The sequence below is a fragment of the Rattus norvegicus genome, chromosome 2 (genome assembly GCF_021556685.1).
Source record: "Rattus norvegicus strain SHRSP/BbbUtx chromosome 2, alternate assembly SHRSP_T2T, whole genome shotgun sequence".
Classification (NCBI taxonomy): Eukaryota; Metazoa; Chordata; class Mammalia; order Rodentia; family Muridae; genus Rattus; species Rattus norvegicus.
Window position 1 is genome coordinate 214,344,658 of NC_141535.1, and position 16,019 is coordinate 214,360,676.

Here is a 16,019-nt window from a genome sequence, read left to right on the forward strand (position 1 = left end):
GGTGTAGTCATAGTCATGTGCACGGATTTACTCGAGTAAGGGGAACTTATGAGTGACTATACTACCAAGAAATATGATCCCCTTCCCCAGCACACAATAACTTCCTGTATCTCCTCAGGGATACATATATCCTTGAGTCCCTCCTCCCCTAGCCATAGGATTGTTGGCACATCTAGTCTTGACCAGGTCTTGTACAAGGTACCACTGAGGCTGTTTCTGGCTAAAACAGCCATATTATGTCCAGATGACAATGTTACATGGTACTCCTCCCCATCATCTGACTCTTATTTTTGTTTATGCTTCCCTATTTTCCAGACTCACAGTGCCTTGGTGGGGTTCATCTAAATGTTCCATATATGACCGAAGCCTCAAAGTCCCTTATTCTTGGCACTTTCACAAGTGAGGCGTTTTCTACATAGATTATGGATAGAGTGTTTATATTATTTTTTTCTTTATAATATTAAGTAGCTTTGGATCCCCAGATTTCACATCATCATTTCTGTAAGAGCCTAAAATCTGTAATGGCTTTCATAGAAAATTTTAGCTGATGTTAAAATCTTAAACTCTAAAGAGCATCTAGGATTCTAAGATGGAGAGCGTTCTGAATGGTCTATGAGTGACTCAGATTTCCCCTCATCTGCTGACAGTGTTCTCCTGGAGCCTGGCTAATCTATTTGAAGAGGTTGACAGTTGAGATATGAGTTACGAAGCCCCACCAGGCCCATGTTTTGGAACAAGCTTGGGAAACACTGACCTGGTTTGGTAATTAACCCTGTGGAACAAACATTGAAAGCAACGAAGAGAAGTTTTAGTAACCAAATGTCCGAACATCCCAACCAGACACATGTCCTTTGATTTTCAAGCTCTTCTCACCCACATAGAATGGTTCCCACATAAGACTATCTTACTCCCAATCCTTGTTAGCCCCAGGACCACAATGCAACATGGCGTCATCTGGGGAGATTTTAAGTCAGCTCTGTATAGTCCTTTCAGATCCAAGCTTATGACTGGTGACTCCGTCTCTGTCTGGAACGATTGAAGAAAATACATTCATTGATAAAAGTCAATCATAGGTATAGAAAGAAGTCAACTTAAACTCAACTTTAGGAAAAGCACACTCTTCTGATTCCTACCTATCTTGTTTCATTATATTTGCATTGAAGGAATAAAAAGTATTATGCCCATTTTGACTAGGCATATTGGGACTGTTCCAATGATAGTTAGAGAAGAACTCATTGTCTCAGGTTAGGCCTGCCTCCACAGTGGCTAGTCCCACCATTTTTTTGGTAATTATCCTGTGCAGGTTACATGTCCAATAACTGGGAAAAGGCTTTTAATGTGAGAAGCAGGATGTGACGATTACCAAGGTCACAGGGAACAGTTCTTTTACTTTACACTTTATGAAATTCACTGAAATACTTTAGATAATACAGTTTCCCTTTCTGTTCTTGTTTATTGTCTTTCTCTTCTGAGATGGGTTGGCTCATGTATTTGGCACGAATATAAACAACAGAAGGATAACCAAAAAGAAATTAATCCATTACAGTTCTAAATTTAATTTGCCTATTTTTGTCCTTCACATTTTCCCATCTGGAAAAATTTCCATTGCTGGCTAAAAATATGATGTTAACTTTCAAGTGTTTTTTGTAGTTTGAAGACAGCTCTAGAGAAAATGTATTTGTCTGTTATGTGGTATTATTTAATATACTTTCAAAACCCACTTGCTGCAGTAATGATTTATGCAAAGCACACTACATGCAAAATACACATGCAAAACATACTACATAAAGTACCATCTATTGTGCAGTGATTAATATTTATTTGAAGTAAAGATAATGACTTGTGTGTAAATATCAATATTCTTTTTTAAGATTTATTTTAGGTATCTGAGTACACTGTAGCTGTCTTCAGACACACCAGAAGAGGGCGTCAGATCTCATTACAGATGGTTGTGAGCCACCACATGGTTGCTGGGAATTGAACTCAGGACCTCAGGAAGAGCAGTCAGTGTTCTTAACCACTGAGCCATCTCTCCAGCCCCAATATTCTTGTTGATATAAATTGTGTGTGTGTTTGCAAAATTCAGAAAATTAACTTAATTATTGTGATAAATTATAAGTGTGTGTAATTAAAAATAACACCTGAAAACACTAAAGCAATTTGATGGTTAGAAAGTGGTTGTAACAAGGTAGGCAAGAGGAGTCCCAGTGAGAATCTAGTATTGATAGTGTAGCAAGACCAATGACTCATTGCAATGAAGACTTGCAAATAAAGATGTGTGGACCAAAGGATGTACTGTGGGACACACGACAAGATGTTTCCTGTGCTTTTCATTTGCTTGTTTTGGTTTTTCTTTTTATTCTCTTTTGGGAGGTAGGTTGCAAGGGTGGAGTGGGTACAAAGGGACTGGAAGGAGTGAGATTGGGGTAAATGATGTGAAATTTACAAAGAATCAATAAAACGTTAAAAATGCTTGTGGAAAAAAATGCATTTTAGGAACAATTCTATTTTAAATAAAGTATAGTGATGCTAATAGGTGATTTTAATCTCATCTATGCTTTAATAAAAACAATATTTTATGAGTGTATATGAACATTTCTTGCATATATATTTCTCACATATTTAATATATTTTATGGATAATAATGAAAACATACTTTACTCAAGTATTGACTTGGTATTAAATCTGGGAGCACAAATGTTTCAATTTGCAGAGTTCTTATAAAACCATGCTCTACCATATTTGTCCTTTTAAGCATTCCTTAAGCAAGTAGTTGCTACACATTAGAAAAGTAAATGGTGTAAAACTGTAAGCCCCTCTGTAGTTGTGCAAATGACAGCTTGCATGAACAAGACACAATTCGATGTAATAGTAGTTTACTCACTGCTCCCTCTCTCCTTCCTCTCAGTATACATAAACATATATTTTATTTTCATTTTTACAACACTCATGTGCATGGAGTGCTGCTTCCTAATCTCACTAAGACCCTTCCTTATACAAGTCGTCACTGTTTCTGCTTGTTTATTTTCTTATCTTCTTAATATTTTATTTTTAAATATATAACTATTTACTAGAAATATACTCATTAAATTTACATTATTCAAACTTTCAAGATATTAAAGAATATTACGATCATTGTAAGTAAAGTGAAGATATGATAAACTAATAACAAAATATTAATCTTATGTCATTTCAAAATCAAATTTAATTGATGACTATGTAAATGAAAAACTATAAAATTATCTATAAACTGTGAATAAAGGAGCTCAATTTTAAAATTAAATTTGCTTCAAAAACAAGGGTTTTTTTCTTATTTTCGAAATGTAAACTTTGTTGAGTATACCCTTTTATGTGCAGATGTCTTAAAAATATAGATAAACAAATGAATGTGGATATATATGTATATGTGTGTGTGTGTGTGTGTGTGTGTGTGTGTGTAGGAATACACTAAACAGTTCAAAATTCCCTTCACTAAGGAATGAAATAAGCTTAGTTTTTAAGAAACAACTTTGGGGACTTGAGAGATGTCACAGGGGTTAAGAACATATACTATCTTTGTAGAGGGCCTGAGTTATTCTGAGCACACACTTTAGGTACTGCCAATCACATGCACTCCAGCTCCGGAGGACCAGATACCTCTGACTTCTGTAGGCGTCTGTACTTGCATACACATACAACCCACATACACATATGCAGGATTTTTAAAATCATAAAAATGAATGTGTAAGAGATTTTTTAAAAAGTTTAATATGTTTGTTTGTGTGTGTATATTTACACATGAGCTCAAGTTCCTGCAGAGTCCAGCAGAAGGCATTGGAATTAGTTATAGGAAGTGATCTATCCTGTGGGGGTGCTCAGAACAAAACTGGGGTCTCCTGTAAGGACAGTACCTTACCAGTTAGCAGTCTCCCTGGGCCTGACAGCAGCTCTGTGAGTATACTGTTTTCATGAACATCTTATGGGTCATATTTGATCATTAATCAACAAATCCTCAAATGTTAGTTAGCATTTCCTTTATTTAAAAAAACTGTAAATTTATCATTTTTTCACATTAGCTTTTGACTAGTAATGTTATTGGCTATTATTATTATTATTATTATTATTATTATTATTATTATAAATGGGTCTTTCACATTTATAAATTTCACATTTCTATAAAGAGCTGCAAGGTTTTTGTGTAATTCTTCACAACGTTTTAAAAAGTTTGTTGGAGTAAAACATACTAGGAAGAAAATGCCCGAGGCAGAACATTTTTCTTTGCCTTTAGACATTATTTACACATATAAACATGAAATTATTCACAAATGAAATACTTATGTGCTAAGACTAAATGAAAAAGTTTCAAAAATAGTTTTCCCAAGAGAGAATATAAAAGCTATATGTGTAAAATAGTTTAAAGTGATGTTTTATGATCTTTACATATTTAAAAATCCCTGACAACTATTTGATAGTTGGCAAAGAAGAAATTTATGGGCATAGGACAGTGAATTATCAGAAGTTTGAGAATTTTCGTTAAATGTTAAGTAAGAATGCATCAGTTCATTGTCTTTTTGGAACTGTAATATTTTGTAGGATATTCATTAAAAATAAGAAACTACAGATAACAAATCCTGAGAGTGTTATCAGACTGGAGCACCACAGCTTAGACACCACATCAATTTTCTTAATCATTTCACCTGAAAGGTAAGTTTTGATCTGCAGAGACTATTCAGTTTATGAAAATCTGTAGTTCAGAGATAACATGATGCTTTGAATTGTTAAAAAGTCAGAGTTTGGGGATGAAATAATATTAAAAGATATTTATTAGGATTGGGCAAATTACCCAATATGAATCTTTTCTATTGATCTTGGAATGGGGCACCAACAGACAACAGAAAGATTTTGTTTCAAATCTTTATCGTTGCATGGCGATAATCAAATCATAGCAAGATTACTTATAGAGGTATCATTATAGCTGCTCCATTGAAGAGTCCTCACCTACAGTCAGCATACCACTTCCTGTGTCCTATTCTTTACTCATGAACTATTGGCTATTAATAGATTCTATGGATGGCAGAATTACTCTCTTTAGTTGCATATCTGTCACTGAGCCTGCCAGGTGCCAGTGAATGGCTCCAAATCCATGGTCACACAGACATCACACAGACATCAAAGACTGAGCCATAAAACAAAGTGAGTAGACATGAGCCTGAAAATGTCAGGAAGTCGTGGGGAAGAGTGAGATGTCTCAGCAAGTAGGATGCTAACGCTTGGTCCTGACAGCTGATTTCAGTTTTTCGCTCACACAAGATGGTAGGAAAGAACCAACTTCCACAAGTTGTCCTCTTAACTCCACACATATACCATGACATTCCTGCTATTGGGCATTGGGCTCTCTCTCTCTCTCTCTCTCTCTCTCTCTCTCTCTCTCTCTCTCTCTCCCCCCTCTCTCTCCCTCCCTCTGTCCCTCCCTTTCTCCCTCTCTCTCTCCTCTCTTCCTCCCTCCCTTCCTCTCTCTCTCTTTCTCTCTCTCTCTCTCCCACCCTCCATCTCTCCCTCTCTCTCTCTCATACACACACACACACATACACACACACACGAGCACACACATGCACACACACAGCTATACACACATATACAAATGAGCACACACACCTATACACACACATGAGCACACACGTGCACACACCTATACACATGTACACACACACACACACACACACACACAAAGTAGATAACATTTTAGGTAAATGCTGCTGGTGGTACTCACCTTCTGGGTCTAGCTGTTCTTAATGATTTTTATTGTTTTGGGGCCTCTTTGATGGATAGAACTCGTGCACTTCATATAAGATTTATGCAGATATTATGGATTTATACTAACTACTATATGAATTTTACTACTTTGACCTTAATCACATCTCCCATTGAAATGATTAGTATTAGAAATATAAAAATAGTTTAATTTAAATGCCTTGCCTTCATATGTAAGTATCCATAATCTATTTCTCAAGCAGCTTCGCTTTCTTACTTATCTTTCTGTATTATAATAAAGATGCTTGCAATCTGGGGACTTTGGGAGGGAATGTAAAAAATTAGTGGTAAAAATATTAGTAGAATATCAAAATTATGGAAGTATTGATGCTGACCTGAAACTCAAGGGGTGATAGGAAAGAGTTCATCCTGTAGCCAATACTGTGGACCATGTCTGATTAACACAGGTTTTGGTGTCCTGAAATGCAATATTCCACCCTGGAGGTGGTTACAAGAGACTTTTATTATAGTAAAAAGTCACATCAAAGTGTTTACCAAATACTTATGTGGGGGCTGCTTACAGCAAATCAAGGAAAACTACTCTGTGTTTCAGATATTATCCGATGACATTCTTAGCTTCTGGTTTGGTAAAAGCTAGTGGTCTGCTAAGAATAAATTGTAAAGTTTTCTTAGTCACAAGGATGGTAGGCTAGACAATGGCAATGGATGGCTTTCAAAGGATAGATTGGCTCTGGTAGCACGATTTAAACAATCCATAATCTTGAAAGTTTATATATTCTTTTGAATCTTTAAAACAATTTCAGCTTTTCCTTTTGCTTGTGTTTGCTTTCCTTTTCCTCTGATCTTCTCAGAGGTGCTAGTAAGCTAGACAAGGTCCAAAATACAACCATTATCATCGGATGAAGTCTTTTGAATACATGTTTGTTCAAATCCTTCCTCGCATGGTTGCTGGTCTTTTTGGTTTCCAAAAGTACTAGAGAATGGTATCCATGTAAGCTATTGGCCAAGGAGTCTTTAAGCTTCCCAAAGAGTAGAGGTTATTTCCATTGCTTTCATTTGCTCTCACCTGAAGTGTGTGTTGAAAACACCACACGTTTTAGATAGAGGTCACTGAGAAATAGAGTTTTGACTTAGCTGGAACTGTCATCCTTACTCTAGGAAGTGATAAATGTCCAGATGGGGAGAAAAAAAATCATTGATGGCTGACATCCCTCACTTTTCCCATTGCTATGACAAAACACCACAGACAAAAGCAACTTCCAGAAGAAAGGGCATCTTTGGCTTATAGTTCAAGAAGAACTGAACACACCATGGTGAGGAAGGCACAGCAGCCACATAGGAAGCTGGATGATCATATTTCCGTCCACCTAAATAATCAGAGAAAGAGTATGGAAAATGGGGCTGGGTTGTAAATCCCCAAAGGCTGTCATTAGTGAGGTGCCTCCTTGCAACTCTCTCTGCTTTCTCCTGCTCCAGGCTAGATGCTTTGTCGTTTGTATTTTGAACCTTGGTTATCTTAGCATTTCACTCACAGTTTTGGAGGGTCCTCCCTTGTTGTCTTGGGTCTTACTCTCCAGCCATCCCTGCTTTTATGAGAACCAAACACTTGTTTCCAGGGCTGCCTTCTCACCATCTCCTCCCCGCAACTCCTTCCTAACAGGATCTTACCTTGGCTACAAGTATTGACTTCAGCTAGGTTTTCATGGATTCAGATCCCAATTCTAACACTTACTTTTGATCCGTTTTTAACTTATTCACACCATATCCCTAAAACTTTCAGACATTACCTCTCTTAAACATTAAATAAATTAATGTTATGACAACATTTGAATTCTGCCATATATTGATACATTAAAATCAGTTGTCTTATTCATATTTGTACTAAGCCTTTGAAGATTTCATATATTACATTTTCATCATATTCTCTCCTTTGCTCCCATATTAATACAACTTTGTGTCCTTGTTTTTAAAAGACAACTTATCTAGTCTCTTCATATTGGCTATATAATCTTGAAAAATATGGCCATCCACCTATAGTAGTATAGTCAACCTCCTAGGGGTTATACTCTTAAAGAAAATGAACATCTCCATTAGCTTTCCAACTAGGGATGGGACTTTGTGCCCACCCTCACCTCTTTATGCTAGACTTTTGTCTGGCTGTGTTTGTGTCGATCTTGTGAATGCTGCCACACCATTGTTGAGTTCCTATGTGCAACGAACCATTGGGTCCCTGTCTTAGTCAGAGATTCTATTGCTGAAATAAAACACCACCATGAACAAAAAGCAAGTTGGGGAGGAAACAGTTTGTTCTGTTTACATTTCTATGGCAGCCTTCATCACTGAAGGAAGTCAGGACAGGAACTCAAGCAGGGCAGGAACCTGGAGGCAGGAGCTGATGGAGAGGCTATAGAGGTATAGAGGGGTCCTGCTTATTGGCTTGCTTCCCTTAGTTTTCTCAACCTGCTGTCCTATAGAACCAGGACCACTAGCCCAGGAATAACATCACCCATAATGGCCTGGGTCCTACCCTATCAATCACTAATTAAGACAACGCCCTACGCCTGATCTTATGGGGGCATTTTCTCAACTGTGGCTTTCTCCTTTCAGATAACTCTAGCTTGTGTGTCAAATTGACCTAAGAGTAGCCAGTGCAATCACCATGCACATTTTGCTTGGAGGTCTCCCATCACATGGGCAAATCTTTTAGTCTTTCTTGGTGATCCTGAGCCTTTGAAAGGGTAGATGTAACATAACATAGATATTCCACCTAGGGCTGAGTACTGTACAGTTTTTTATTCTCCACACCTCACCCAGCTGTGGATTTGAATATACTTTTAATACAGTTAATGGTCATTGTAAAATTACCATAAAAGCACAAAAATGTCACTTTTAAATTATATTCCAAATAAATACACAAAGATGTTTTTAAGGTGTGTTTTTAATTATATAGGGGCATTGGGAGGTATGTGCATGTGAGTATAGGGATCTCCAAAGGGTTCTAAAAAGGGTTTCAAATTTCTTGAGCTGGAGTTAAAGGAGGCTGAGGATACTCAGAGTGGGTGTTGGGAACTGAACTCAGGCCCTGGGAAAGGACTGCAAACTCCTTAACTGCTGACTCATCTGTTTGGCCTCTGCTCTTGTTTTGCACAAGGGAGAACCACTAAGTCATTAAAGGTGCAGGTAAATAACTAATTAAAAAACAGAGGAGTTAGTATAATTAATTTCAACTAATACACTCACCATAATGTCCTATCAAATAAAAATGATTACTGACACTACAGAGTATAATTTAATGGTTGCTAATTTTTAAAAGTTGTTGGGATATTGACTTGAAGAGTAAAGCAAGGAAATTTCCAAGAGCCTTCTGTTTTTGGGTTCATTCACGGCTACAACTGCATATGTAGCAGAGGATGGCCCTATCTGGAATTAATGAGAGGGGAGACCCATGGTTCTTTGAAGGTTTGTTGCCCTAGCTTAGGGGGATACTAGAGGGGTAAGGCAGGAGTGAGTGGGTGGGAGAGCACCCTCTCAGAGGTAATGGAGAGGGGGGATGTAGTGGGGGATTTGTGGAGGGGAGACCAGGAAGGGGGACAACATTTGAAATGTAAATAAATAAAATAACCATTTTTTAAAAAGATGCCACATGTAAATGCCTCTCTAGAATTTTCATTCTCCTCTGAAAAGTGCACAAACACAACACACACACATACACACACACACACACACACACACACACACACACACACATTTCTGCATTCCTGCAAATGAGAGACTTTGTTCCCTTCTGTCACATGAGCCCTGGGATTGAACTCAGGTCATCGGGCTTCGAGGCAAGCATTATTATCCGCTGAACTATTCTATCAGCCCCAAATTTTCGTATCTACACGACACACACATATGTGAAAATTTTCACAAAAATACAACTTTTCTTAAGGGATTGTTGATACAGTTGAGTAAATTAGTGTTCTTATAGCACTTTTAATTATGCCGTATATGTTTGTTACATAAATTATATTTTGTTTTGATATATAATGGCCATATCTATATTCCTTGAGAATTTCATGCATTTTTACAATTTATTTTGCTTAGATTCACTCCTCATATTCTCCTCCACTCCTCCTGAATTCTTCTCAAACTTTCATTCTTACCATTACTGGGCGGGAAAAGCTACTGAGGAAATGAATGTAATGGAGGTAATTTAGGTTTAATAAAACAATTCGATAATGTGAAAATTAAATGTAGTAATGAGGTGAACTCTCTTGGTTATGCTAGGATGTGTGGGAAAGTCCTTTGATACCATCAATTAATTAAAAAAAAACAAGAATATTAGCAGCATCAACAATAAAACTTAGGGGTCATTATTTGTCAGGGAAATAATGCTTATCATTACGTGCAAAAATAAAATCATTGCAAGGAACCAGAGTAAACCTAATATCCAATCCATAAAATTGTGTGAATATAGATGAAATTAAAGAAGCCAGTTACTTGTGCAAGGAGCCAAAATGCTTCATTAGAGAAAAGGTTGGAGAATCAATATCAGTTAGTGTCCTGGCTAGCACGATGTCTTTTGAGTGGTTTCTCCATCATTGATCCATCAGGAGTGATTCTGTGTATGTTGACTTCACACGGGTTGTTGTTCATCTTTTCATCCCCAACAGAGCTCAAAAAAACGAGCACAGCTTCCCCACAGAGAAAGCGCCGAGAGCAGTGTAGCCGATCATCTGCTGCAGGATCTTCCTCTTTCTGCCAGGTGCGCTCCCAGCATGCAGCTGAGAGTGCGGACGGACGCTCACACTGTGAAAACTCAGCGGACAGATCTGAAATATTCGTATGCGCTGTGAAAGCAAGTCAGTTTTCTCCGTGCTCACAGACAGAGCTTCTCTGCGGGATGTGCCCTTTTCAAGCTCAGAGAACTGGTATTTTTTTTTTACCCCCGTCATTTAATTTTTTTTCTAGATAATATTTATGAAATGAGAAATCCACATTAATAGCTAAGGTAAACCTGCTAACGTCTTTGGATAAAATATCCAAAAAATGGCCCTTAGCCTAGATGATTACAGAGTAATTAGAGCATAGGAACAGAGCAGTCGAAACCGCCAAGCAAATCTAGCCCACGGAATTGCTGTTTTAAAATATTCATTCTTCACTTGACAAATAAGCTCACAGTTAATGGTGGTGGTACAGCTCTAAGCCACATCTTGGAAGTCTAACTTATTACAGCATGCTGACACAGTCTAGTTATACACAGAGACATGTAGATGATTCTGTAGCATGGACTTTGTCAATATGAGATGGACACTTGCCAAACAGTGAGTCAATCATTTGTCAACTGTCAAAATATTATTCGATGCTGTTAAAATTATCCTAATATTTGGAATGTAGATTATTCTATATTTCATAATTCACACACTGATTTGGATAATTTTCATGTGGCTTTAGCAAAATCCGATAGACTATAAATTATGTTTTTGCCCAAGCAGAAAGGCATGAGTTTCCCTTTGCCCTTGCCATCAACTATCTGCCTTTAACAGCAGCATCCACATCTAAATTTCTACTTAGAACATTGAATGAGTATTGATGCTGGTATTTTCATGACTCACTTTTAAAATATTATCATCAGAGAAGGCTCGACAAATGACTCAGCTGTTTAGAGCATCAGCTGCTCTTCCGGATGAACTGGGTTCTATTACCTGTACCCACTTGGTGGGTCACATCTGCAACTCCAGCCCCTTTTCATTCACTGCCTTACTGGCAATAGGCACACATGTGGTGTGCTGACATATATGTAGGCAAAACCCCCATATACATAAAGTAAATAAACTAAATTAAATAATAATAATAAAATATTCTCATCACATGAAATACGTAATTTTCCACTTTATTGACATACATGTTATGACATATATCACACACCCAGACACACACACACAAACACACACATATATGCATATATATATTCTTATATGCACAGAATATTTATTCACACACAACTCCAAAGGTAAAGAATAAAACAATGAGGCTTCCATAAAATGTTTTAATTGATCTGATGTTAAATAACTAATATATGCTTCAATTAAAGTATTAGGCACTAAATCAGATTTCTTTGGAGTCAGCTGAACCACCCTCGGTTCATTTTGACAGAAAGCTGAAATGTCCTTGGCATGAAGTTGGTATAAAAGGCATTGGTTTGCTACAATGAGGCGTAAACTCACATGACGTCTAAACAACAATTAATAACCTTGTGATTTTCTGGCACCAATACCCGTTTACTCTCACTACCACCCTCTTATGCATAACCTTTGGACATTAGGCTCTTTTTGGTTGGTTGGTTTGTTGGTTGGTTGGCTGTGTGGGTAAGTAGGTGTTTTGTTTTGTTTGATTTTGTTTTCATTTTGATGATTTCTTTTCTCTGGGCAGTTAGTTAGTCCAGACATTACCTCATTAGGACTTTGATTCCTGATTCAGGGCAGTGATGTGATGTCCCCAGGAAACAATGAAAATGTCTAACTGGATGTCTCCCCCAGCTCCCCAACCTGGACAACAGGATGGTGGGGTACTCACCATTGGAGATTATGATCACTTTCTGTCTTTCATCCAGCAAATCTTCCTGTAACTGTTGAAAAGCAAGTGCTATGCTCTCATCTTAAAGACTGTGTTCCTCAAAACTTTTTCAAAAGTTAACTGAAAAATAGCTTTACCAAAATAGAGGAAATGTTTGGTTTAGTAAGCATCATAGGTCACATAGAGATTTTAGATCTAGCTGGATTCAAAGGCACAAGCTATAATTTGGTATTTGGTACCATCTTTAAATTTTCATTCTTTCGTTCTGGTTTTGTTCCTCTGAAGCCCTCTTCATGCCTATCCAGGAAAATGAACGCCAGTGGCTACAGATTTTCCATGGTTACATACACATTCTTACAATAAAATAAAGAATAATTATAGAATTTTACATATGAATATATCTGCATATAATTATAAATAAAATCATGTACATAAATGTACATATAAATTATTTACTGTCTCTCCCTGTCAACGATTCTTCTCACTGAGATGTAGACCTCGTGATTCACACTTAGTGGCTAAGGTGTGATGCATGCATTTGTTCATAGCCAGGCCAGGTCTGGCAGCTTCCTCCCAGGCTTTTGAAAGAAGACAACGCCCTGTTGTGCAGACCTAAGGCAGCAACTGACAGACGCATGTGAAAAGAAATGGAGTCATACCAAGATCTCAAATGAGATTCTGCTGACTCAGCTTTCCAAGAGAAAAAAATGAGGAAAACTTATGGTTCACATTTAGTCCAGATTTACACATTGGGGCATTCTTCACTCACACGTGTGGCTTTAAATTACACTTTCAGTCATTTTCCAGTGTGGGAGGAGCTCCCTCTGATGTTTCTTCTAATTTAGCACGTATGGAGATAAAATCATCTTGAAAAATTTAAAGCCTAAAGACATCCTTTTTAAAAAGCCTCATTTATTGAAATATATTTTAAATATAATTTTAAAATACTTTATAAGATAAAACTTTTAAAGCGCTTGAATTTCTCCTTTGGAAAGAATTCTCTCCCTATGTTCAAAACGTTTTCCCTGGTTGTCAGGCTTCTGGTTTCTGACAATAGTTTTTCTATTGTTGTTCGTTAGTTAGTTAGTTTGTTTGTTTGGTAGGTTAGTTTTTCTATCCACATGTCCATTTGGTTGGTCTTTGGCAATTTGATCCTAGTGTCGAGATAAATTAGCTTCCTATTGTGTTAAAAACCAGGGCCAAAAGCAACTCCAGGAGGAGGAAAGGGTTTATTTGGCTTACACATCCCAATCAGTGCAGAAAGCCAAGACAGGGCAGGAACCTGGAGGCAGGAACTCATGCAGAAGCCATGAGGAGTGCTGCTTACTGGCTTGCTCAGCCAGATTTCTTAGGTGATTTGGTACCATCTGCCTACGCACGGCATGCCACAATGGCTTCAGCCCTCCACAACAACCGAAAAATAAAGAAGCTGTCCCACAGTCTGATGGAGGAGTTTCCTTAGGGGAAGCTCCCTCCTCCCAGTTACCTCCAGCTGTATCAGGTTAACAGACCGGGCAGCTCGGGGCCGTTGGTTTTGTTTGTTGGTTGGTGCTTATTTCAGTGACTTTCTGTGTGCCTTGGTAACCCATCAGATGTCATTTCCTTCCTCGTACCCGTCTGTCTGTCCAGTCTCCCATTGATCCTGTAGTGACAAGGTCGTATTTTCTGTCCAGCATTTCAGCATTGATTTCATATTCATGTTGCTTAGTGTAAGTAGGTTTTCATCTTTTATACTTGTGCATTTTTTCATTAATTAAATTACATTAAATTATAATTTAAATTCTATTTGGTGCTTTGCCTCTTTTTTGTTTGTTTGTGTCTCTCATTAATCAATTCAAGATGCTTATTTTTCCTCTACTTTCTTGGACATCAGGAATACATTCATATTATCCACTTAACATTTTAAAAATTAAATTCGGTATTTCTGGCTTTGTTTCTGTAGAATTATTTTTCTCTAAGAGCATATGTTCCTGTTTCTTTCCTGTCTGGTATTTTGTACTGGATGTGAACTTGCTAAAATTTTTAAAACGTTTTATTTATATTCTTTGTAATTATTTGCCTTGGTGGGTATGTTGTATGTATGTGACATACACACACATAAAATGCAGTGTCAGCTGAGGCCAGAAGTTACTGGACCCCTTGGGACTGGAGGTAGTTATAAGTAATTTAAAGTCACGTGACTTTGGGCTGGTGACGGAACCAGGGTCCTCAGGAGAGCAGTAAGTGCTCTTAACCACTGAACCATCTATCTAACTCTGAATTTTATAAAAATTTTGGTTGTGATTTGTTGGAATTTTAATGTTGCAAGTAAGAAATATTTTTGACGTATATATAACAGTATGCATATATATATGCAAAGTACTCACGAGAAAAGAATGTTAGTTGTTAGATTAGATTCATATTGTGTACACAGGCAACTGGTTTATTCTAAAAGTATAATCTATGTTTAATAAACTGTTCTGAGTAATTAGGAACATCTTTTAAAGTTGAGTATCCATTTTCTTTCCCCCCCAAACATACAGAAATGAACTCAGGTGGATCATACACCTAAATGTAAATGATACAGTCATAAAACTGTGAGAACAGACAGGCAAACAGAAAATCATTAGATTCTTTGCAAATTTTAGATCAGGTTTCAAGTTGGTACATGAAGAACGCCATCTATAAAAGGACAGAATCACAATAGTCTGGATTTTTAAATCCATTTCACGCAGCATTATCTAAACACTGAATGGAGTAAAATTTAAAGAAAACAGTTTTCTTGGGCCTCATGGGATGTTGCGATCTCGTGAGGCCTTCGAGGGAAATATCAGAGTGAAGGTATGTTTGCAGATGCATTGAGTGGGAAAGGAAATAGCTCATGATTTTATTTATTACTTTCTATCGTGTTAGAGACAGAGTCAGGAGTTGATACAGACTAATGTACAACTACTGAGCTACAATCCTAGTCTTCACCTGTTTTATAACAATAATTCACACTTTGGAGAAACAAGCCACTTCCACAAGGATTCATCTGGTGTCAGGACACTAATCCCTCTTATGATCTCTGTCTCTCAGCACCCTCTACCAGTAGCAACATTGCAGTGTGAGTTGTGGGAGACAAGTCCAATCCACACCACAGCACAGGCCAGAATGAAAGCTCAAGTATTTTTCACTGTGATTATATCATTAAAAAGATAAGAGCAGAAGCTAGAAACTGGGAAAAGCTACAATGTATACACTACATACATAACATTAATCCACAAGATAGAAATGCATGCCATTTGACCCAATTAAAGGGAATAAAGTGTGTGACAACATATTTCATAAGAGAAGAGCTCTGCATGGCCGAGGAACTCAATTCATTAAGACCTTGGGGATTCAAAGCAACACACAGTAAGCCACAGACTCAATAGAATGCCCCAGATTAAAGCTGTGATAACATTCAAAGGTGGAAAAATAGGAATCTGAAGCTTTGTTGCATTAGTAATGGGATGTTAATGTTACATCGAAAAATGGCCGGACAGATTTTACTAGAAATACATCTTACTTTGTGACTGCCAGTGCTTCTCTAAGCCATTCACTCAAAAGAAATGAAAAACATGTTTCTACAAATACAGAGGCTTATAGAAACTATATTTTAAGTGAGTACAAATGAGGAGAACCTGAACACTCACTGTGTGGTGAATAGCTAGACACCGCTACACTCAATCAGGTGCTTCTTCAGA